This window comes from Opisthocomus hoazin, chromosome W (genome assembly GCF_030867145.1).
Source record: "Opisthocomus hoazin isolate bOpiHoa1 chromosome W, bOpiHoa1.hap1, whole genome shotgun sequence".
Taxonomy (NCBI): Eukaryota; Metazoa; Chordata; class Aves; order Opisthocomiformes; family Opisthocomidae; genus Opisthocomus; species Opisthocomus hoazin.
Genome location: NC_134453.1, coordinates 39,456,371 through 39,479,216, shown reverse-complemented (window position 1 = coordinate 39,479,216; position 22,846 = coordinate 39,456,371). Strand labels below are relative to the sequence as shown.

Sequence of the window (22,846 nt, the reverse complement as noted above, 5' to 3'; positions counted from 1 at the left end):
ATTTTTCAAATGTAGGCTTATATTTCCTATGGCAAATGTGGTAGTGCTGATAGGGAATGTTGGTATTTGAGTTTTTGCAATGCAACAGTAAGGTTCATACAGTGTTAAAATGCTAGACTGGAAGAAGCTTTTTTTAAAAAAAATACTAGCAACAATATTAAATAAGTCTCCTAAGTCACAATACCACAAATTGTATTTGTTTTATTTTTCTGAAGCTTGAAGAGATTCAAAATTGCTTTGTAGAGACAATAAGTTATAAATGTCAGGTAGGTCTGTTTAAAAACAGCAGGTCTTGCTTAAAAAAAAATCTAGAGCTACTGTCTTTTTTTATTACTTATCTACTTATTTTAACATCCTTTTCCTGTGGGAAAAGGAAAACTGAAGTATATGGCTAAGGTTATCTGGCTTCTAACAGTCAACTGTGCATATATAAAAATTTCTAGTTACTCATTACAGATAGCACTCATACAGAAAAACTGGGAGGATGGGGGAAATCTTGGAGTTGTTATTCAGATCTACTGAGTATGTGCTATGTTCATGCACTGTGATTCAATTAATAATCAATGGTATGTTACCAAATTTGTAAAAACTGTCTGTTGAATGTGCAGAGGGAAAAAAATGAACTTGTTCAGGCTTTCTTTTCAGTCAAGTATATATTGAGCTTTAAGTGCAGTAATAATCAACCTTTAGATTATACTTCCCTTCCTCTTTCTGTATCTTGTGGATGTTGAATACATAAAGAAGTATTCCATAATTATATGCATTTGCAGGAATGTGCTTAGATACCTGAGGATATGCTCACAATTCCATGTGCTCACCTCTTTTCCTACTAGCTTTGTGTGCAAGAGAAGGGCATACTGTGCGTGTAGAAATGCATGCAACAGGAGTAAGGGAAGATAAAGTGAAATTGAATACCTTTAAAGATGGGATGAACAGAGGTAGAAAGCAGGGTCTGTTAATATTAGACTTGGAGGATTACAATGTCCATCAGGGTAGGGATAGAAATTATATTTTGTGTGCTGCTCAGAGCAAAAGCATCCAGATAGTTTCCAGGGAGTTGGATTTGCTGCTGTTTTTTGTTCTGCCTTTCTTGGGAAGCTGAGCCATCTTGAACAATTTTGTGCAGGTAATCCCACTTCTAACATTTGAAAACCATAATAGAACCAGTGAGCATAAAGGATATATGCTAGTGGTAGCAAAATATGTCCTGGAGATTTGTGCTCTTCAGTTTGAGAATCACTGGCCTGTAAGACTTCAGATGATGTTTGTGTTTCACTACAAGTAACTGTGTAGTTATTGTAGTTTTTAATAAATGTTAATAAAACATTCTGGACTGCACAAATATTTCTCCATTGCAAATCCAGGCAGGGATATGTTTTGTCTATGAGAAAGTGACTTCAAACTCTGAATACTTACATTGGTTATCTTAGCTCAGTTGTGTTCTCCCTTTGCCAAGGGAGATGCTGCCTATCAATTCTTTCTTGGTTATCAGGATAGGACAGAAAAATAGTAAATTGTATTTTAGCCACACCCCCCCCCATATTTCCAATTATTTTTTTTTTATATTTCAGTGCATTCAACTTTTCTCTGTCAATTTACATCCTACACATCTGCAGTGGGAAATTTGGTAGGAAAATAACATGTAAGACAATGAGGAAAATGAATGGGCATAGGAGACTTAAGGTCTTAAGTGTCACCACCTTGATATCTAACATGAGAAATCAGGAGTCTTTCTTTTTTGTCTTCTTATCAAATTTCAAAGCTTGTCTTATTTTTGATTGTTAAACCAAAGTTTTCAGTGAATGGTACAAATGTCAGACTAAGTATCTTTGCTTGCATCTTCAGTGGTTTTGTCTCCAGCTCTAACAGTTACCATAGAGAGGACTTTGTGTCCTTTTTCATGTTTCAGAAAACGACAAGGAACATATGAGATTAGACAATTAGTATTTCTGCTTCATCATTTAATGAAACTACTGTTAAAGAAGACTTTTAAACTCTTCCAGCTTCTAAAAGTATTGCTAATCCAGGTTGAACTCTGAGCACTGTGTGTATATAACATGTATAGACACAATAGTGCATATATGTTGGCGTGGGTTACGGAAACGTTGTAACGATGTCACCCCAATATGAGTATGATCGTTCACCTTTTTTAGTCAGCAAAAACAAGGTTTATATAGCAAAACTATTACAGCATCTGATTAGTCAGACCCCCAATCCATATATAGGCAAAGCTACTGCAACTCGTGATTGGTGCAGAGCTGCATCTCGATGTGAAAACAGTGCTGTGGCAGGAAACAACAGCGTGGCAGGAAGGAAGTGACAGTGTGGCAGGAAACGGTGACGTTCCCCCTGCTCCAGTGTCCCGAGCTTGTCGCTCTACCTTCCCAGCAGGGTTCCGTGTCCGCCGCTCCCAAGGCTCACCTCCGGATCGGAACCTGGGTTGCTCAACGCACCAAGCTATGTCCCCTCTCGTCCAGCCAGGACTCCACAATTCCCCCTTCTTGTTTTTGAGCAAGCCAGGCATGCTTCGTCATGTTGGAGAGAGCCTTTTTAAGACAGCTAAAGCAAATACATATTATAATTCCAACAGCAAGTAACACGATACATATACGCAAAATTTCTATAATTAAACTGTTAAACCAAGCGGGCAGATTACCAAAGAGCGAGGTGAGAAATCCATCAAAAAATCCCTGGCTTTGTTGTATTTGATTGGCGTGCTGTTCGAGCCATTGTAATTGCTTGTGGATGGACTTACTATGATCGGACAAGTTCATACAGCACATGCCTTCGAAATCCTCACAACCATGTCCCTGGGCCAGCAGTAAAAAATCAATTGCGGCTCTATTTTGCAATACCGCATGTCATAGACTACTCTGATCTTCTAGCAGGGATTGCAAGACTTTTGTGGTAACACTGGCTTGCTTCTCTGCCCAGCATGTCAATTTCCCTAGCTGGTTTAACGCTGCGCCAGCGGCAGCACCGGGCACCAGTAATGCCAGAAATACTCGCTCGGTGGTACTTGGGAGAGTGATTCGATCATCGCAGTCAGGAGGAAGACCCGTAACACCTTGTTTGGGATGAGTTGTTACCTTCTTCCACCACTGTCGATCTGGAGCTAGCAATGTCAGCTGACCTAAGTAACACGGGCCGCCAGAAACATTACGAGGGATTCCTTGCCATGCCCTGTCGCCACAGATTAAAAACACGTCAGGAGGCAAGGCTTTAGGCGTAGCATTATTCCACAAGGGAGAATCACCTTCCATCCTGTAGGCACCCAGACTTTGGGGGCTTCTTTTGTTCGTATCATTGGTGCCACAGAAGGTGACAGCTCTAGAGTGGCCCTGATAGTCATAATAAGAAGCAATTGGAGTGACACTGGCCCACCCTGACTGGTTGAAGAAATGGCGATGGTTAGGCCTAGCAATAGCAGGCCCTGCAAATAGAAAACAAGTTTGAGTCCAGTTTTTGGTCGTGTTACCAATCCTCATCGACCCTAGCAAGTTCAACTCTTGAGGATCCCAGGGCAATGTGCGATTCAGACCTTGTATGAGTTTGGCACTGCAATTACTCACTTGAATCTCCTTTGTACATCTGCCTGCACTATAATTAGCAAAATGAGTAACATTGTAACTAGGTACTCCTATTAGACAGGTGCAAAAAGGTTCTGTTGCGGAAGCAAGAGACAAACAAAATGCTGATTGGCCCGTTTTGTTCGCCCAGGTAACCCATAGATTTTGTCGGGGCTCAATGCGGTAAAGGTTTTCTTCGCCTACTATAATCTGACAACATGTAAAGAGTGCGGCTAACAGGGTAACCACTCGTTTTCCTGCCATTCCCTTCAAAACTGATGTAAGCATCGCACTCTCGTCTTTCCCCCTCCGCTTTGGGGACGGTCCAAACAGCAGGCACTAACTTACTTTGGCTATATTAAAAGAACTACTTACCCATATGGTTTTAGCTCTCTGGTTTGCTAACCTTACTTACTTCAAGCGGCTACAGAGATAAGCATCGCTTCCTTCTGTCTTGAGCTTTGTAACAATTAAAGCGCGAGCTACGCTGTGCCCTATTAAAGGCACTGATCACACCGATGCTTCGCAAACGGTATTCGCCGCCGCCGCTATGGTTAGCAAGTGTAACAATGACATAAAACCCGAGGCTTACAGATCTTACAAAACATCACAGGTGGTATCGGTGACAAGTACCTCCTGGTAACCACTCATATACTCTTCCCTCTATTCAGGTTATTTCTACTTGATTGCTCTGCTCGTGAGAGTCTGCTTGTTGCTCTTCGGCTAACTTGTCTTGCTGATTCAAAGCAGGCTTCACGGCTCGGCTAGGCACCCAGACTGGACCGCGATCTGTGGAAACACACATATAACCTCGACCGTTAAATATCACTGGTACGGGTCCAGCCCACTCTCCAGTAGTCGGGTCTCTATAGATCACTTTAAACCGCGGTAAAGTCGTTGCACTATTGAATTTTAAGTTCTGGTGATGCACCACAACAGGCGGTGCCTCCTGATCACCCATAAGGCACAAATAGTTTAAAGTAAAAAGAACTCGATGCAACCTTGATTGCGCTTCTGTTTCAACTCCTCGCTGTTTATCTAAGTAGTCTTTCAGCACGCGATGAGTGCGCTCTATGAGGCCTTGCCCTGTCGGAGAATGCGCAATTCCCGTGGTGTGCTTAATTCCCCACGTCAACAAGAATGATCTCAGCTTTTGACTGACATAGGCAGGTCCGTTATTGGTCTTAATTTCTTCAGGGACCCCCAGTACTGCAAAACACGAAAGCAGATGTTTACAAACATGTTGCGCTTTCTCCCCAGGTAAAGCAGAGGCCCATATCATTTTTGAAAAGGTGTCTATTGTAACATGCACGTACTTCAGCCGCCCAAATTCGGAGAAGTGCGTGACGTCCATCTGCCACAGCGCAAGTGCCTGCAGCCCTTTTGGATTTACCCCTTGGCCTATACCTGGTCCTTGGTTTCCACACTTAGGACAGGCCTGTATGATATAACGAGCCTCATTCTCTGTCAGTCCAAATTGCCTTCGCAGACCTCTTGCATTTTGGTGAAAATTCTCATGACTCTGTCTGGCCTGCTGAAACTTGTCTACTGGAGGCATAGGGCATGCGGGACTGACTAAGTTGTCAGCAATCTGATTGCCATGCCCTAGTCCCAGATCCCATTGGTGGCTACGCACATGAATGACACAACAAGGTACGGCCTGTTGAGACAGTACGGTCCGCAACTGGATAAACAGCTTGCCTAATCTAGGATTGACTGCCTCCCTAAGCAAGGCATCCGGTATTCGAGGCACTATCCCGGCTACATAAAGGGAGTCAGTTACAACATTTAAAGGCTCATTTAACCAATTAGTTAAAGCCCAGACTATGGCAGTCAGCTCTAAAATTTGCAGCGAATCTCCATCCTGTCCTTGTATCATATGATGACACCACTGGCCCCCTTCTTGCCAAACACAAACTGCCTTACGCAGCCTCCTGCCTGCATCTGTATACACTGTGATTCCTTCGACCAGCGGCTTCTCCTGAACTCTGGACTTCTCAAGCCATAGATTACGCTTCAAGAACTGCCACAATCTCCCTTTCGGCTGTCGGGAATGTATCCTCCCACCATAGCCTAACAGATCTTCCTGTATGGGTAGAGCATGCCTCAACCACCATTCCAAATCTGCTGCTTTGACCGGTATACTGATGTCCTGCGGCTCTTCCCCTGATATTTCCACTATCCTCGTCCTACCTTTTCTGATTAGCTCTCCCACAGCTTCTGATCGTGTCTGTGTACTAGTCTTTGGCTGCACACTTAAAAACACCCATTCTAGTATGTAAAATGGATCATCGCCCCTAATAGGCTTGTCAGTGGCAAAATCAGGACTATTCAACGATGCTGTACAGGAATGAGTCTCCCCCTTCTTGTTTTGCCACTGACAAACAAGGGCATATGGTGACTCGGCAGGGTTACAAATAAGCAAGGAAACAGGTAGGGTTAGCAATCGCCTAGCAGTCCAGGTTGTTTGAAGCTTCTGTACGATGTGTTGCAAAGCTGCTTGCTGCATCTGTGATAGGGTGACTGCTGTGCTGGGATGCGAGCCACGTAGTAGTAATGTCAATGGTGCAATGTCAGCATTGGAAATACCAGCACAGTTGCACACCCACTGGATATCCCCAAGTAAAGTCTGTACATCAGTCAATGTGCGCAAATTTGTCGCTAACTCCACCTTTTGTGGTTGGATCTTAGCGTCAGACGGCGCTACGGCAGCAACGTCTGACGTGCCCCTTTGCCCCACACCGATAGCAAATACAACGGTCTGAGGATTGCACCTGCAGAGGACTGTTTTGTTGCACTGCAGCTGCAAGTGGTTGGACAACTTCTCTGACCCTGCCTTGCATGGCAGCAACGACCGTCACCTGTTGCTTTTGTGCTCCAGCCCTCTCGACCCTGGACAGCATGTCTTCAACTCCTGCCCCTCGCGGCAGACCTGCCAGAAGCTGTTTTGTAGTCTTATTGGCGTTGTCAAAGGCTAACACACGAAACATTTGCTGCTTGCTTTCCTCATTTAAATCTGGATGATTCATTAACGCATCATACAGCCGGTCGATGAAGTTGCTGGAAGTTTCAGTGGCTCCTTGCACTACAGTTCCGAAAGGTGGAGCGGACGAACCAGGCAGTGCAAAGAAAGCTTCCAGAGCAAGACATGCTTACAATTGAAGCACATGGGCGGGGAAGGTCAACTGCCGTTCCAGGCTAGCATAAATTCCTTGTCCGGTAAGTATGTCCACTGTTACTCCATGATAAGGATCTTGCTGGTCCTGATGTCGCATCGCCTCATCCATAGCCCGTTGTGCCCATGCTGCTCCCCACAACAAGAACTGAGTAGGGGTGAGTAACAATCGCATTAAACTTCGACAGTCATGAGGACACATCAGGTCAGCAGAGTAAATCCAGGTAACAATTTGTCGAGTGGCCTCAGACTTCACCCCATATTGCGTTATGGTGCTACGGGCCTGTTGCAAAATCTTCCAGTCATGTGGTTCCCATTTGCTTTGTCCATTAACCTGTACCACAGGACAGGCTAAGGCTTGTGTACCTCCCATACATGTGGCAACATTCCACTGTCCATCTAGGATGGCATCTCTTATAACACCGCTCCAGTGGACAGGTGTGATCGGTGCCGGAGGCCCAGCTGAACATCTCGGAGAGGAAGCCTCATTTTCCCGGTGGGGGGGGCTGGTAACGATTGACATATGCTGGAACTGCAAGCTCATGTCTTGAAGACTCCTCAAAACTGACAGCAAAAGATCACACGCTGTTTTTCCTTGCAATTCGTTCTGGCCGCCATCAGAGGGCGTTGGGAGTGGAGACGCTTCGCTGGAAGGTGGCAATGGTGGTTAGAGAGGAGGGGCCGATGTTGCAGGCCGTGCCCCAGGAGGGGCCGATGTCGTAAGCCGTGCCCCATCTCCTTCCCCCTCTGGGGGTGGTACTAGCCACTCCTCCCCTCTTCCGGAAGGCAGCCGCTCCTCCCCTCTTCCGGAAGACAGTTGCACTTCCGCGCCCGACTCCTCCCCTCTCCCCGGGGGCGGTCGTACTACCGCGTCCGGCTCGCATTTCGAGTTGATCTCTCTAGCAGCAACTTCCGGTGGGCCACCCCCCTCTGCACCCAGACCGGAACCGCTCTCCACACTCGCCCGAATCTCGGCAATTGTGTTACAGGTGATCCCAGTCATCCCTCTAACGGCAGGTAGCCCGAAAACCCGTGCTAATGTCCCAGGCTTAGGCGCGTGATCTTTCCCGGGCTCCGGAGCTAGCATCTGAGCTGCAGCACACGCCACCTCTCATTCAGCTTTCATGGCTTTTAAGGTCTGCAATACTGTTCGCCAGAGCTCGCGGACGGCTTTTATCTCCTTTTCCTCCTTTACCTCCCCGGTTATCGTCCTTTCCCACATCATCTCTCCTAACTCTTGCCATTCCGAGACAGAAAACAGTAGCGGGGTATCCGCAAAGTGACCCCATCATTGCCCCAGTTTAATCAACTTCATGAGTTGCTTTGCCGTTGCGTCTATTCCTCTCTTAGAGAGAATACCGACGAGCAACGTTGCCGCAGCATCCACCTCCATGCCTGCGACCACGGCCTCCACGTTAAAATTTAGCTGCGCCAGGCAGCCCCAGTGTGGCTCAAAAATCCCTGGGAGGCGGCCGTCCGTGCCTGCCCTGCGCCTGTATGCACAGGCAGGACCCTCCCAGCCGTTGTTCCCACGCCCCCCGTCTAGCTGCTCACCGCAGGCTTAGGGACTCCTGCAGGGGGAACAGTCCATCCGCTGCTACCAAATGTTGGCGTGGGTTACAGAAACGTTGTAACGATGTCACCCCAATATGAGTATGATCGTTCACCTTTTTTAGTCAGCAAAAACAAGGTTTATATAGCAAAACTATTACAGCATCTGATTAGTCAGACCCCCAATCCATATATAGGCAGAACTACTGCAACTCGTGATTGGTGCAGAGCTGCATCTCGAAGTGAAAACAGTGCTGTGGCAGGAAACAACAGCGTGGCAGGAAGGAAGTGACAGTGTGGCAGGAAACGGTGACGTTCCCCCTGCTCCAGTGTCCCGAGCTCGTCGCTCTGCCTTCCCAGCAGGGTTCCGTGTCCGCCGCTCCCAAGGCTCACCTCCGGATCAGAACCTGGGTTGCTCAACGCACCAAGCTATGTCCCCACTCGTCCAGCCAGGACTCCACACATATATCATGCACTTTCAAACTGATACATTAAAATTTTGAAAAAAATTCATTACTAGAGGTGGGGTTTTTTTGTTGGTGGTTTTAAGAGGCATATTTCAATGGATTTTTTTTTTTTTCAGTAAATTCCTGGACAGCTCCTCTCCTTCTGTCTTGCATCCACAGACAGTGAAGTGCTTATAGGAAATCAGATTGATCACCTACACCTGACTTCTTTTGGAAGTATTCCCCTCTTCACTGTCAGTGAATAAACCACTTCACCCACATGGGGAAAATCTGTTCAGGAGAGAAGTTCTGAGCATGTATCTCCAGCCAACCTCTTCTCTTCAGGAGAGGTCATACTAATTTTCCTTTTCTCCTAGTGCAGCTGTGACAGCAAGGGATGAAATAAAGAGATCTATCCCAGAAGTACTATTTGGGGTAGGGACAAAAATGGGTGCTATATAGAGAGGTTGATTGATTTTCAGTGTATTCAGGGTATTATTATCATAATCTGTCAGTGAGGGTCAAAGACCATAGTTCTGTGAAGTAAAGTCTCTCTAAAAACAGTCAGCTTGGTTCCCCTGGCCAAATGTGGGTGGTATATCATGATATGATATTATTCAGTGGTAGCTGGAGGTTATTGCAGTCTTCACAAGTCTGAGTAATTAGTGTTAGAGTTACACCCTTAAAAAGGCAGAATTGCCAACCATCTGTCTTGCTGTGAATGTCTCGTCAATCCTATCTAGGCTACAATTCAGTTAGTCAGGTATCTCTCTTCCATACCCAAATCCCTATGATACCTGTAAATGTAAAATTTCCACTTACCAGAGTGATTGTAATTAAACTAAACTGGATCCTTGCTGTTCTGAGAAGACAAGAAAGCTTTAAGATAAAGAGGCTCCTCAATAACACTACTTAGACAAACTCGACTTGCTGTTTTGAGAAGGCAGGAAAGCTCTAAGATAGAGAGGCTTTTAAATAATTCTACCCCAGACAGCTCAACCTTGGGAGGGCAGATGTACCAAGCTACAGAGATAAAGAGGCACCAAGAGGGCAACAAGACCGGAGCAAAACAACCTGGAAGGACACGGTATACGTAATCTTAGAACTGAGTCTGCGCAGAAACAAAGGTCAACCAGCGGACACTGTGATGAGGAGTATAAGCCTTCATCTTGAGACCCCCAAAGACCACCCGAGGACACTAACAGACATGCATGAAAGATATTAACATATGCTAAGTAGTTCTTGGAAAAGTCATGAATATGCTAAGCATTTATCGGAAATATAATGAATATGTATACTGTGATTGTATTTAACCTGAAATGACAGGGGGTTTGGCGCGCACGTTTGGAGGAGAGATCCCCCATGTGCCCGGCGGCGCAATAAAGAATACCTGCTTAATAGCCCTCTGACTATTGAGTCTTCAGCCCCGGCTTTTCACGGCATCACCTAAGCCACCAATAGCACTTGGACAGGCAACCAACACCCTATGGACAGACAGGTAGGACAAAATAAGTCCCAAGTCATAGGTTGCAAGGGACCTCTGGAGGTCATCTTTTTCAATCCCCCCTATTCAAAGTTGGTCACTAAGTCACATTGCTCAGCATCTTGTCCTGGTGAGTTTTGAATATATCCAGGGATGGAGATCCTGTGACCTCACTGGGCAACCTGTCCCAGTGTTTGGCAGTTCTTGCAGCGATTTTTTTCCCCTAATATCTAATTAGTTTGCTGTGTTCTAACGAGTAACATGCTATGTAATAAAAGCAGCAACATCTTTTCCCAGTGATCCCATGTGTATGCTGTTCAGAGGAACTTAAAATGTATCCGTTTCATTTCTTATACATAGTAAATTATGGATTAATTAGGGTGTTATTCTACAGCATTAGCCTCATATGTGGATAAGCAAGACTTTGCTTCAGTAAGTATGAGATTAGGAAATGAAAGAATTCTTACAGGGTGACTGTGACATTCTTCTTGGGTAAGAAACACTGATCAAGTCTTGTTTTAAAATTTTCATTATGCCTGATGTGGGGCCAAGTCTTCTAGGTTCCAGAAGGATGGATTGAACCATTAAATTTGAGAGGGGAAGGAAGAGACATGACTTCTGCTGCCCTGAAGCCACCTGAGAAGCCTATGTCTACCCATCTACTTCTGAGACAAAAGAATGCACAGTAGTTTTTGGTATGCTCTGATATGAACTGTATAAGATGTTCAAGGTTAAAGGAGTTACCTGGCAAATGCCAGATTCACTGGTTTCTTTCAAACTGCCTCAACGATTTTTATTCCTAGAAATCCTATGTCAATAAAAATCAAAATGGGACGCACAAAAGTATATGGAATGATGAGAATTCCTGTTCTGCTTATTTAAGTTATGGATCTCAGTGTCTTTATGAAATGTCCATTACTTCTCAAAACTAGTCCCTGCAGTTACCTCGTTTGACAGCTTCAGGATTTTGATAGTTATTGACCAAATGTCTCTTTCCCACTTGCATCTTTTGTGCTGATTTGAGGTGACCTTAGAAATTAGATGTTTGCTTTTGGTTCTAAATAGCAAATCAATTGCTCCTATAACTAGCTCTAATCTGACCACTTGGTAATAGTATTTCCTCAGTAAGATTTACATTTACACTTACTATATATACAATTTCTTTCTGTCTTAAAAAGGTTGGCAAGGGACATCAATTTAAAACCTAAATCTGAGCTATTGCTTTCCAGAATGGCTTAAAAATGCCTCCAGTTTTAGACTTCTTGCATCTTGTACAACAGCACTTATGCCATTTCAGACTATTTTGCAATACAACAGCTTGCAAATACTTCCCAATTTCAGACTGTAAAGAACCTACTGTATGCTAGCTAACATACCAATAAGGATTTTTATTTTTATTGGAATTGTTTTGGAGCTTTTTTATGAAGTTAGCTTAATTCTTAATTGAACTAACTTTAGAGGTGGCAATTAGAGCAAACCTGTGCTTACTGTATATTTGGAAATTGTGAGACACTGTGCAAATAAACTTGTGGAATTTTGTTTTGTATTACCTTTTTAATTCTACAAAGAACCATCTGCCTTACTGTTTGTCTACTAACCAATAAATGATTATATCTTTGACTTTTATTGAGTATGTTTTAATTTCATGTATGAAGCAAAATTTGTTTTGAGTAACTTGTTTGCATTAAGGCTTAGCATAACCTCTGTTCTCCCTGGTTCTTGTTTATTTGCCTTGTATGCATTTTTATTGAACTTCTGTTTTTTTTCCAGTAATTGCTGAATACCGGGAAATATATTTATAGCACAAAACAAATTATTTGTGGCGTTATGAAGAAATGGTTTCTGACAAAATGTTGTTGCAAATAACTTTTTTTTTCCTGTACCCTTTCCTTACTGCCTATGTCAGTCCAGTAATAATAAATCTTGTGTCTTAGCTGGACTCTCTTTAAGTCCATGCTGTTCTCCAGATCTGCTGTACTATGCTAGAGCTTGAAGATGTACCTTCTTTGATTTCTCTTTGGTACTTCTTGCTTCTAGGAAAACCCCAAACTGTACTGCAATGTCTTTTTTGGGGAGGAAGTAATGATTTTCCAAGGCAGCTGGATACTTTATTTGTTTCATGTTAAGCAGCTGTGGGGTTTTTCTTCACCATTGCTCAACTTTGATTAGGTGTTGGGGTCGATGTAGCTTGAGAATTAGCACGACTAGGCCGCTTAAGCAAAACAGTGTGATTTAACAGGCTTGCTGGAAAAGACAGCTAAGAATAGCCATTGAGAAAGCTCTGATAGCGCACATGGTGTGGGTTAGCAAAATAAGATGTGTTCAAGGACGTGGAGACAGTCTGTTGCTATTAGCGTTAGTGCATAGTTACCAATTATAAGGGAATGTGGGGCGTGTGAACAGTGTGTGATTTATGTCTGTAGCCTATCCGATGTAAGCGTAATCGTGTGTACAGATATGGTAAATGCATATAACTGCACAAGCGGGAGAATAAAGTGTTCCGACTGTGTATCTTAGCAATGCGTGTGAGACTCACTCCCGTCCTTTCACGGATGCTGAGGCCCGGCAATTAGGGTTACAGAAATTAGTACTTCAGTTTGGTAGGAAGACTTAGTGCAACCTGTGTTTCAAATGGTTGCGTACTACAGTGTTTTCTTCATTACTTTCTTGATCATAGAATGCTTAGGGTTGGAAGGCACCTTTAGAGGTCATCTAGTCCAACCTCCCTGCAACGAGCACGGACATCTTCAACTAGATCAGGTTGCTCAGAGCCCCGTCCAACCTGGCCTTGAATGTTTCCAGGGATGGGGCATCTACAACTTCTCTGGGCAACCTTTTACAGTGTTTCACTGCCCTCATCACAAAAAATTTCTTAGAAGATGCTTTATAATACCTGCACCTGTTGTGCATTAAAATATTATCTTTAAATAATAACCTGGAAAAATAAGCACATTAAAGCAATATTGAACTTCCACCATTAGAGGCAGATTTGAGCACTGACACTTCATTCCTCTTTGCACACATTATGAAGCTAAGATTTCATTCTTTATATATATCAACCTAGCAGAAATTCTGGAGTGATACCCAGAAAAAATTAACAACAGATGTTGAGGCACATATGATTTTTCTTATCCTTTCCTTACTATCTCTGAGACTCTTACAAGCTCTTCCCTCTACTTTTTCTTACATTCCAGCAAGTGATATTAAATAACACATAAGTGATATTAAACACACAATAACTTAAACTAATGGTGTACTTACCTACTGTAGCTCAAAAATAGCTACTTTAGTTGTACCATAATAGACTAACTGTGCTGGCTTTTTGCTGCTTTTGAATTAAACACTGTCAAGTGTGTTACTGGGGTAAGACAGCCTTTAGAAAAGTGGAAACTATTTTCAAAGAAAACTTAAGAGCTTAAGCTCTGGCAAGCTAAGTGTAAAACTAAAGCAAGCACAAAGCTCTGAGGAAAAACTTGTAGAATAACTTGAGAAACTTTCTTTCCCGGAAGCAGGAAGCTTCCACCATCTTTAAGGTTGTAAGAGTACTAATAGAAGATAATGATGTAGGAAAAAGACAAATTACAGAATCACAGAATGGTAGGGGTTGGAAGGGACCTCTGTGGATCATCTAGTCCAACCCCCCTGCCAAAGCAGGTTCACCTAGAGCAGGTTGCACAGGACCTTGTCCAGGCAGGTCTTGATTTATCTCCAGAGAAGGAGAATCCACAACCTCTCTGGGCAACCTGTTCCATGGCTCCATCACCCTCAGAGGGAAGAAGTTCTTCCTCATGTTCAGACGGAACTTCCTGTGCCTCAGTTTGTGCCCATTGCCCCTTGTCCTGTCGCTGGGCACCACTGAAAAGAGTCTGGCCCCATCCTCCTGACACCCACCCTTGAGATATTTATAGGCATTTATAAGGTCCTCTCTCAGCCTTCTCCAGACTAAACAAGCCCAGCTCCCTCAGCCTTTCCTCATTGGAGAGATGCTCCAGTCCCCTCATCATCCTTGTAGCCCTCCTCTGGACTCTCTCCAGTAGCTTCTCATCTTTCTTGAACTGGGGAGCCCAGAACTGGACACAGTACTCCAGATGGGGCCTCACTAGGGCAGAGTAGAGGGGAAGGAGAACCTCCCCTCAACCTGCTGACCACACTCCTCCTAATGCACCCCAGGATGCCATTGGCCTTGGCAGCCAGGGCACACTGCTGGCTCATGGTTAACCTGTCATCTACCAGGACACCCAGGTCTCTCTCCGCAGAGCTGCTTCCCAGCAGGTTCACCCCTAGCCTGTACTGGTGCGTTGGGTTGTTCCTCCCCAGGTGCAGGAACCTGCACTTGCCCTTGTTGAACTTCATCAGGTTCCTCTGCGCCCAACTCTCCATCCTGTCCAGGTCTCGCTGAATGGCAGCACAGCCTTCCGGTGTATAAATTAATTGTTTCTTTACAAGGCAAGTCTCTTAAACTTGAATTCTTAATAGAATAGGCTTTAGAGAAGCAATAACTTGCTGGAAACAGGCAGCATTCAGCTGAGTGTTAAGAAAACTAAGGTGGAAAATTGCTGAAGTATGAACTAGAAGGTACGTCAGCTGGCCTTATACTAGGGGACAAAAAAGTGATGGCTGTCACACTCACTATAGAAAAAGCTCTTAAAAGGATTCAAGGAATTAAGCGTCCAGAAAGTACAAGTTCCTCATTGGGCAAGTAGGAGGGGATGGCAGGGAAGTCTACTAATCATAAATGTTTGTTGGTTGGTTGGGGTTTTTGTTTGTTTGATTTGGTGTGGTTTGTTTGTTTATTTTTAGCAGAACTCTACACATACAAGGGCTTTAACCTTCAAACAGACATGGAAGTTGCCTTGACTGCTGAGTTATTCCTGCATTAAGTAATGGACTGCAGTGCACAGGTCTGACAACATGAGATTCAGGGCAGCTGCTTCCTTGCACTGCAGTGCTTGAAGAAATAAGCCTGGAGTTGTAGGGTTTCTGGAGAAACAGGGACATATTGTGAGCAACCCAGACACTCTGAATATGGATTCGATCGGTTTGTAGTAGCACAGACTTCAAGCAGCACAGGCCTCAAAGCTTTTCTCAGGCTGGTTGTGGGAAAACAAACCTTTCCCAGGCTGGCTGTGGGAAAGACAATCGTTCTCAGGCCAACTGCAGGTAAACAGTCGTTCTATGAATACTGACCAATCATAGTTTGAGTATTGATTATGTAACCGGGGTGTTTTGCTGATAGATGTTTTTATGTATAGTAACCAATCATAGCTGAGTGTTGCACTGAGTGTTTATGTATAGTGACTAATCACAATTGAGTGCTGTCTGTATAATCCAGATTCTCTGCTAATAAAGTTGACTGTTATGGATCATATTTGTCGAGTCCTTGATCCTGCTGCAACAAATGGCGCCCGAACAGGGACCCTCAGATCGGCATTAGCATCAACGGGTGATTTTTCCAGGAAGACCGAACCCTGAGGGAGCGGAACCCGGCCGAAGGTGAGTGCTGCCCCGGCACTCGGGAGTCGCTAGCGCAAAGTCGGGAAAAGAAATCCCGGAAATCCTGCCCTGATCAAGCAGGTGGCCGGGGAGGAGATGGGGTCCACACTGACAAAGGAAGAGTCAGCAGTGGTTAAGCTCCTCCAACACATCCTCTCTGTGAGAGGGTTACAATATGACTCGGCTACCTTGAAGGCTCTGTTGCTGTGGGCACGGAGAAAGGACTTAATCCCCTCAGTTAATGCTGCCTTTGTAGTTCAGACATGGGCGGATATAGGAATGAAACTGTGGGAAGAAATTAGTATGGAATCCAAGGAAGCGAGCAAATTCTCCACGTTGTGGAGGCTAATACATGAGACTTTAAAAGATATGATAGCTGAGAGGGGAGCCGCTGCCTCTGCTTTCGCTGCGTTAACACCTGAGGGAGGGTCTTGCTCGGCGATTAGTTTGCAGTTTGCAGGTCCCAGCACCCTCGCGCTGCCTGTGAAAGCAGGAGGGGGTCAGAGTCGGTGGCCCATGGAGGCAGGGGAACCTGGGGTCTAGGAGAAGGAGCACGCGCGGAGCGACCCGCTGGCGCAGGAGTTACCACCCCCACCGCCAGAATCGCTGCCACCGTCACCGCGCTGCGGAGAGGGTTGCGCGGAGGCGGACCAGCCGGATGCTGCCATCGCTTCTCCGGATCGTCCCACGTCGCCGGATCCTGTGCCGCGATTGTATCCTTCACTTCCTCCGCCTACACCGCCATCTGCCGGATCACCAGTGACTCGTTGCGCAGACGAGAAAGAGGCCGTCCGGGAGGTCCGAGAGGACCAACTCAGCGAACTAATATCTAAGCTAGAAAAACTGCAAATGCACCTGGACCAGTCTCCCAGAAAGGCTACGGACCTTTCGTTGCCGGAGCCACCAGTCCCTAACCCGCCTAACCCGTTTTCTCTTCTAGCCCTGCCTTGCGATGTGCTGTGGGAGAAGGGGGGGGAAACCGGGGGGGGGGTCGGGGGTGCGGTGGAGAGGGATACTTCGTGATGCGCTGCTAGATGGGGTTTTGGTGCCAGCGGCCTATCCGGTTTTGATTGATGGTCAGGGTGTGCATGCCTGGGAGGCATTAGATTGGAAAATTTTAAAAGAGGTGAAGAATTCGGTTATGCAGTATGGGTTGAAATCACGCAGTATGGGTTAAAATCACCATACACGCAGTCACGTCTCCAACATATTTTTTCTGCTACGCTATTAACGTCGCATGATATTCGTATGATAATGCAAATGCTCTTGTCCCCGTCCCAACAATTGCAATTTTTCCAGCACTGGCAACAAGGTTGTGATAGAGCAGCTGCAACACCTAGACAGCAGGGGGACCCGCTGTACGGGATTCAGGCTCAAATGTTGTTGGGAACAGGTCCTTTTATAAGAGTGGACTGGCAAGCGCAGTTTGCGGCGGAGGTTTTGCAGTTAAGTCAGGATTTAGCATTCAAGGCATTGGCCGCAGTGCATGACGATAAAATATCGCCTGCATTCACGACGGTGAAGCAAGCGCCTGGAGAGTCGTTTGCAAAGTTCATCGATCGTCTGCACGGGGCTATTACGGCACATCTGGATATGACTGAGGACACGAAAGCGAGGTTTTTAGACTTACTAGCTTTTGAGAATGCCAATGATAAAACAAAAAAAGCTCTTAGTTTGTTGCCTCGCGGGGCAAACGCTGGGGCCCTACTGGAAGCTGCTGACCGTATGTTAGAACAAGAAAAGGCTACGGTGATGGCAGCTGCAGTTGGGGCGGCGGTCCGACCTTTGGTTGCCAATCAGAAAAAGGAAGGATGGGACTGGAGTTGTTTTAAGTGTGGTAAAAGGGGTCACTGTCGGAGGGAGAAAGGCCAATGTCACTCCAATCTTCAAAAAGGGCAAGAAGGAGAACCCAGGGAACTACAGGCCGGTCAGCCTCACCTCCATCCCGGGAAAGGCGATGGAGCAGTTCATTCTGGACGTCACCTCTAAGCAAGCGGAGGAAAAGAAGGTTATCAGGAGTAGTCAGCATGGATTCACCAAGGGGAAATCATGCCTGACCAATATGATAGCTTTCTACGATGGCATGACTGGCTGGGTAGACGAAGGGAGAGCCGTAGATGTTGTCTACCTCGACTTCAGCAAGGCTTTCGACACAGTCTCCCATAACATCCTCCTAGGGAAGCTCAGGAAGTATGGGCTGGATGAGTGGTTGGTGAGGTGGATTGAGAACTGGCTGAATGGCAGAACTCAGAGGGTTGTCGTCAGCGGCGCTGAGTCTAGTTGGAGGCCTGTAACTAGTGGTGTCCCCCAGGGGTCAGTACTTGGCCCAGTCTTGTTCAACTTCTTCATCAATGACCTGGATGAAGAGCTAGAATGTACCCTCAGCAAGTTTGCGGATGACACAAAACTGGGAGGAGTGGTGGATACACCAGCAGGCTGTGCTGCCATTCAGCGTGACCTGGACAGGCTGGCAAGTTGGGCAGAGAGGAATCTGATGAGGTTCAACAAAGGCAAATGCAGGGTCCTGCACCTGGGGAGGAACAACCCCATGCACCAGTCCAGGCTTGGGGCGGACCTGCTGGAGAGCAGCTCTGCGGAGAGGGACCTGGGTGTCCTAGTAGACGACAGGTTAACCATGAGCCAGCAGTGTGCCCTGGCTGCCAAGAAGGCCAATGGGATCCTGGGGTGCATCAAGAAGAGTGTGGCCAGCAGGTCGAGGGAGGTTCTCCTTCCCCTCTACTCTGCCCTAGTGAGGCCCCATCTGGAGTACTGTGTCCATTTCTGGGCTCCCCAGTTCAAGAAAGATGAACAGCTACTGGAGAGAGTCCAGCGGAGGGCTACAAGAATAGTGAGGGGACTGGAACATCTCTCCTACGAGGAGAGGCTGAGGGAGCTGGGCTTGTTCAGCCTTAAGAAGAGAAGGCTGAGAGGGGGCCTTATAAATGCTTATAAATATCTGAAGGGTGGGTGTCAGGAGGATGGGGCCAAGCTCTTTTCAGTGGTGCCCAGTGATAGGACAAGGGGCAATGGCACAAATTGAAGCACAGGAAGTTCCGTCTGAACATGAGGAAGAATTTCTTCCCTCTGAGGGTGACGGAGCACTGGAACAGGCTGCCCAGGGAGGTTGTGGAGTCTCCTTCTCCGGAGATATTCAAGACCCGCCTGGACAAGGTCCTGTGCAGCCTGCTGTAGGTGACCCTGCTTCGGCAGGAGGGTTGGACTAGATGACCCACAGAGGTCCCTTCCAACCCCTACCATTCTGTGGTTCTGTGAATGTGAAGTTAAGGGCTCGGATAGCCGAGAGGGAAGAAAGTGGTGCGCAAGTTGTAAGCGGGACAACCACAATACCAGCGAATGCAAGAAACCGGGAAACAGATTAGTGAGCGCGAGGCGCCCTCACGCGACGACACAAGTGCAGGGTGCTTGGACAGCTGCGCCGCCGCCACAGTCGGCAGCGCAGGGTTGGATGTGGCAACAGCAGTAGAGTTCACGTTGCTTACTCAGGAGGTTAAAACAGTTGACTCGAGTTTACAAGGTCCTTTAGGTCGAGGTTTAAGTGCTTTGATTTTAGGACGATCTTCAACGTCTAGGCGAGGTGTTTTTGTAGTCCCAGGGTTAATAGATGCGGATTATCAGGGAATCATACAAATAATGGTTTATACTTTGACCCCACCAGTCAGTATTCCCAAAGGTTCAAAAATTGCCCAACTAATACCTTTTAAAGCAAGTGTCCTGAGAGCAGAAACAAGAGTGAGAGGTGCAGGAGCTTTTGGTTCCACTGGAGAGGCAGAAGTGATGTTAGCCTTGGACATAGAGAAGGGGAAACCACAGGAGTATGTATGTATATCCCATCCGATAGGAGATTCCATACAGCTGAAAATGCTGGTGGACACAGGAGCCGATGTAACCATTGTGCCAAGGAGTTTGTGGCCTAGAAGGTGGCCAACTATCCCGGCTACTACAGCTGTGGTAGGAGTAGAAGGATCTCAGCAAACACTTATTAGCAAAACGCGCGTGATGGTTGGATTTAGGGATGGTAAGAGTGTGACCACTCGACCTTATGTAATGGCCATACCAATTGCCCTGTTTGGGAGAGATGTATTGTCATAGATGGGAGTAAAACTTGTCACTCAGGATTTTTAGGAGCGGCCATTGCACAGCAGCCAACCATTAAGCTCACCTGGACCACCACAACATCGGTATGGGTGGACCAATGGCCGCTGAAGCAAGATAGGCTGCAGATTACTAATGACTTAATTGATCAACAACTGAAAGCAGGCCATATTGTTCCATCCACAAGTCCATGGAACACTCCTATTTTTACGATTCAGAAAAAATCAGGAAAATGGAGACTGCTTCAAGATTTGCGAGCAGTCGATGAGGTAATGCAAGACATGGGAGCCCTGCAACCGGGGCTGCCATCTCCAATTATGATTCCGGAAAATTGGGAAATGCTAATTATCGATCTAAAAGATTTCTTTTTTACCATACCCTTGCATCCAGATGATGCTGAAAAATTTGCGTTTACCGTACCCGAGGTAAATAAGGGGGGACCAGCGAGAAGATACCATTGGGTGGTCCTGCCACAAGGCATGAAAAATTCACCTACCATGTGCCAAATGTTTGTCGCTTGGGCCTTGCAGCCATTTAGAACAAAACACAAGAACCTATTAGTTTATCACTACATGGACGACATACTGATTGCAGGAGAGAAAATAGAGTCAGAGCTCATATTATGGGAACTCCAACGGGAACTTGAGCTCAGGGGGTTGAAGATAGCGTCCGAAAAGGTTCAGAAGAAGGGGCCATGGTTGTATCTGGGCTGGATCATCACAGGAGGGGCTGTGCAGCCACAGAAGGTAGAGCTAAACACGGAAATAAAGACCTTAACAGATGTGCAGAAACTCTTAGGGGACATTCAATGGGTTAGAGCAGTTTGTGGAATCACAAATGATGACCTAGCACCATTGATGCCATTATTGGGAACATCATGTCAAGCAGGGGGGCGTAGGCATTTAACAGAAAATCAGAAAGAAACATTGCAGCACATCGTCCAGAAAATACAAAAAGGTATAGCCGCCAGGAGACTTTTAGACTGTCCCTTGCAGTTAATGATTATAAATTCATCACTGCACCGCAGATACCCGTTAGGCCTCATTGTTCAACAGGAAGAGCAGGGAGTTCGAATCTTGGAGTGGTTATTTACATCATTTAACCCGAAAACGACGGTCTGCACTCGAGTGGAATTGTTGGCGAACCTGGTGATAAAAGGCCGACAAAGAATCATTGATCTGTCGGGTCTCGAGCCAACGGTAATATACTTGCTTATAGTCCAAAGTTATTGGCAATGGCTGGTGACCACCACCGACCTAGTACAGATAGCGATTGCAGGTTTCCTAGGAAAAATTTCTAATCATTACCCCTCTGAAAAATGGTTACCTCTGCTTCAAGCGCAGGAATTTGAAGAAAAACCTAATAAATCAGAGACTCCAGTGCAAGGCATAACAGTATTTACAGATGCCGGAAGAAAATCAAAAAGGGGGGCGGTCACATGGAATTTGGCAGGTCAGTGGTACTATCATGTTTTGCAGGGTCAGGAGAGTGATTCGCTACAAACCCTTGAATTAAAAGCAGTAGTATGGGCATTTCATCATTGGCAAGATGAACCTCTTAATGTTGTCTCCGATTCTTTGTATGTTGTAGGTGTCACAGGTCGCCTGGAAAGAGCCATGGTGAGGCAGATCAAGAGCAATACTCTGTATGTCTTGTTATTACAATTGTCTCATCTTTTAGGCCAACGGCAACATCCTTGTTTTATTACCCACATTCGCAGCCATCAATTTAATCAGGGTTTGGCAATAGGCAGCAATGCCGCAGACCGGTTAGTAAGTGTAGCGCAATTGGGAGCGGTAAACCTGTTTGAGCAAGCCCGTTTGTCTCACGATTTTTTCCATCAATCGGCAAAAATGCTTGCAAAACAGTTTAGTATCTCGGTGGGAGACGCCAGGGGGATTGTACAGTCCTGCCCAGCCTGTCAGAAGGTGGGTTTTGGATTGGGATTGGGTGTCAACCCACGAGGTTTGAAGGCACTGCAAGTATGGCAGATGGACATTACTCATGTCCCTGAATTTGGTCGACTCAAATATGTTCATGTATCTATTGACACCTTTTCACACGCAATGTGGGCAACAGTTCAGACAGGGGAAACTGCTAAACATGCAATTAAACGTATGCATGTTGCCATTTCTGTGTTGGGAATTCCACAAGAGTTAAAGACAGACAATGGACCAGCTTATACATCTAAAACATTTGCGCAGTTTTGTCAGATGTGGGGCGTTCGCCATATTACTGGTATTCCGCACTCGTCCACAGGTCAAGCTATAGTCGAGCGGGCTCACAGAATCCTAAAATCGCTTTTGAATAAGCAAAAAGGGAAAACTTTGGAGAGCCCGACGGAGCATGTTGCGAAAGCGCTGTATGTGCTGAACTACTTACATCTCACCGAAGATAGGGGGTCTCCTCCTATGGTGGTACATCAGTTGTCCTTAGAAGCAGGAGTGCAGGAGTCAACGCCTGCCAAAGTCCTGTATCGTGACTTAACTTCCAGAGAATGGAAGGGACCAGTAGAGGTGAAATTGACTGGCAGAGGTTATGTTTGTGTCTTGACAGAAGCAGGACCTCGATGGGTGCCAGCAAGGTGGGTTAAGCCATGGTTGAATGACTTGGGAGGAAGCAGCGCCGAATCTGCAAGAGCAGCTGACCAACAAACTGAAACCATGGCTGACTGCACTTCACCCACTGAACCGTCTTAATTTTATCTTCGTAGAGGAGGCGGACCTGAGGGATTCGTGGTAGTTATTTGGGGATTCGCAAACCCGGATTCCCTGTATGTGTGAGCTATCTGGCGAGGATAGCAGTTGCACAGCTCGACACGTGGGGTGAGATGTCGGCCGTGGGTAAACTGCTCTGTAGCTCATGTAAAAGGGAGATGGTTCTAATCATTGGTCGTGCCCGCGGAGCCAGTTGCAGGTGGATCTGTTCACTCATTTCCAGTGGACAGAACAATTCCTGCAGTGCTTATTAGGCGCCCAAGGCAGTGTTTTTTAGCCTCAGCGCAAGGATTTGTACT

At 46.0% G+C, this 22,846-nt stretch overlaps 1 protein-coding gene across 5 annotated transcripts in view; it reads left to right on the top strand.

Annotated features, from left to right (window-relative positions):
* LOC142365547 (secretory carrier-associated membrane protein 1-like) overlaps window positions 1-22,846 on the top strand; it is a 98,039-nt gene that overhangs the window by 40,742 nt on the left and 34,451 nt on the right. For 2 of the 5 annotated variants that reach the window (XM_075446402.1, XM_075446397.1), the window contains exon 1: window positions 15,558-15,717. The exons of the other annotated variants lie outside the window; for them this stretch is intronic. The gene's annotated coding sequence lies outside the window, so the exon portion shown is untranslated. Of the gene's footprint in view, window positions 1-15,557; window positions 15,718-22,846 lie in introns of those variants that run through there. 5 annotated transcript variants of the gene reach the window in all.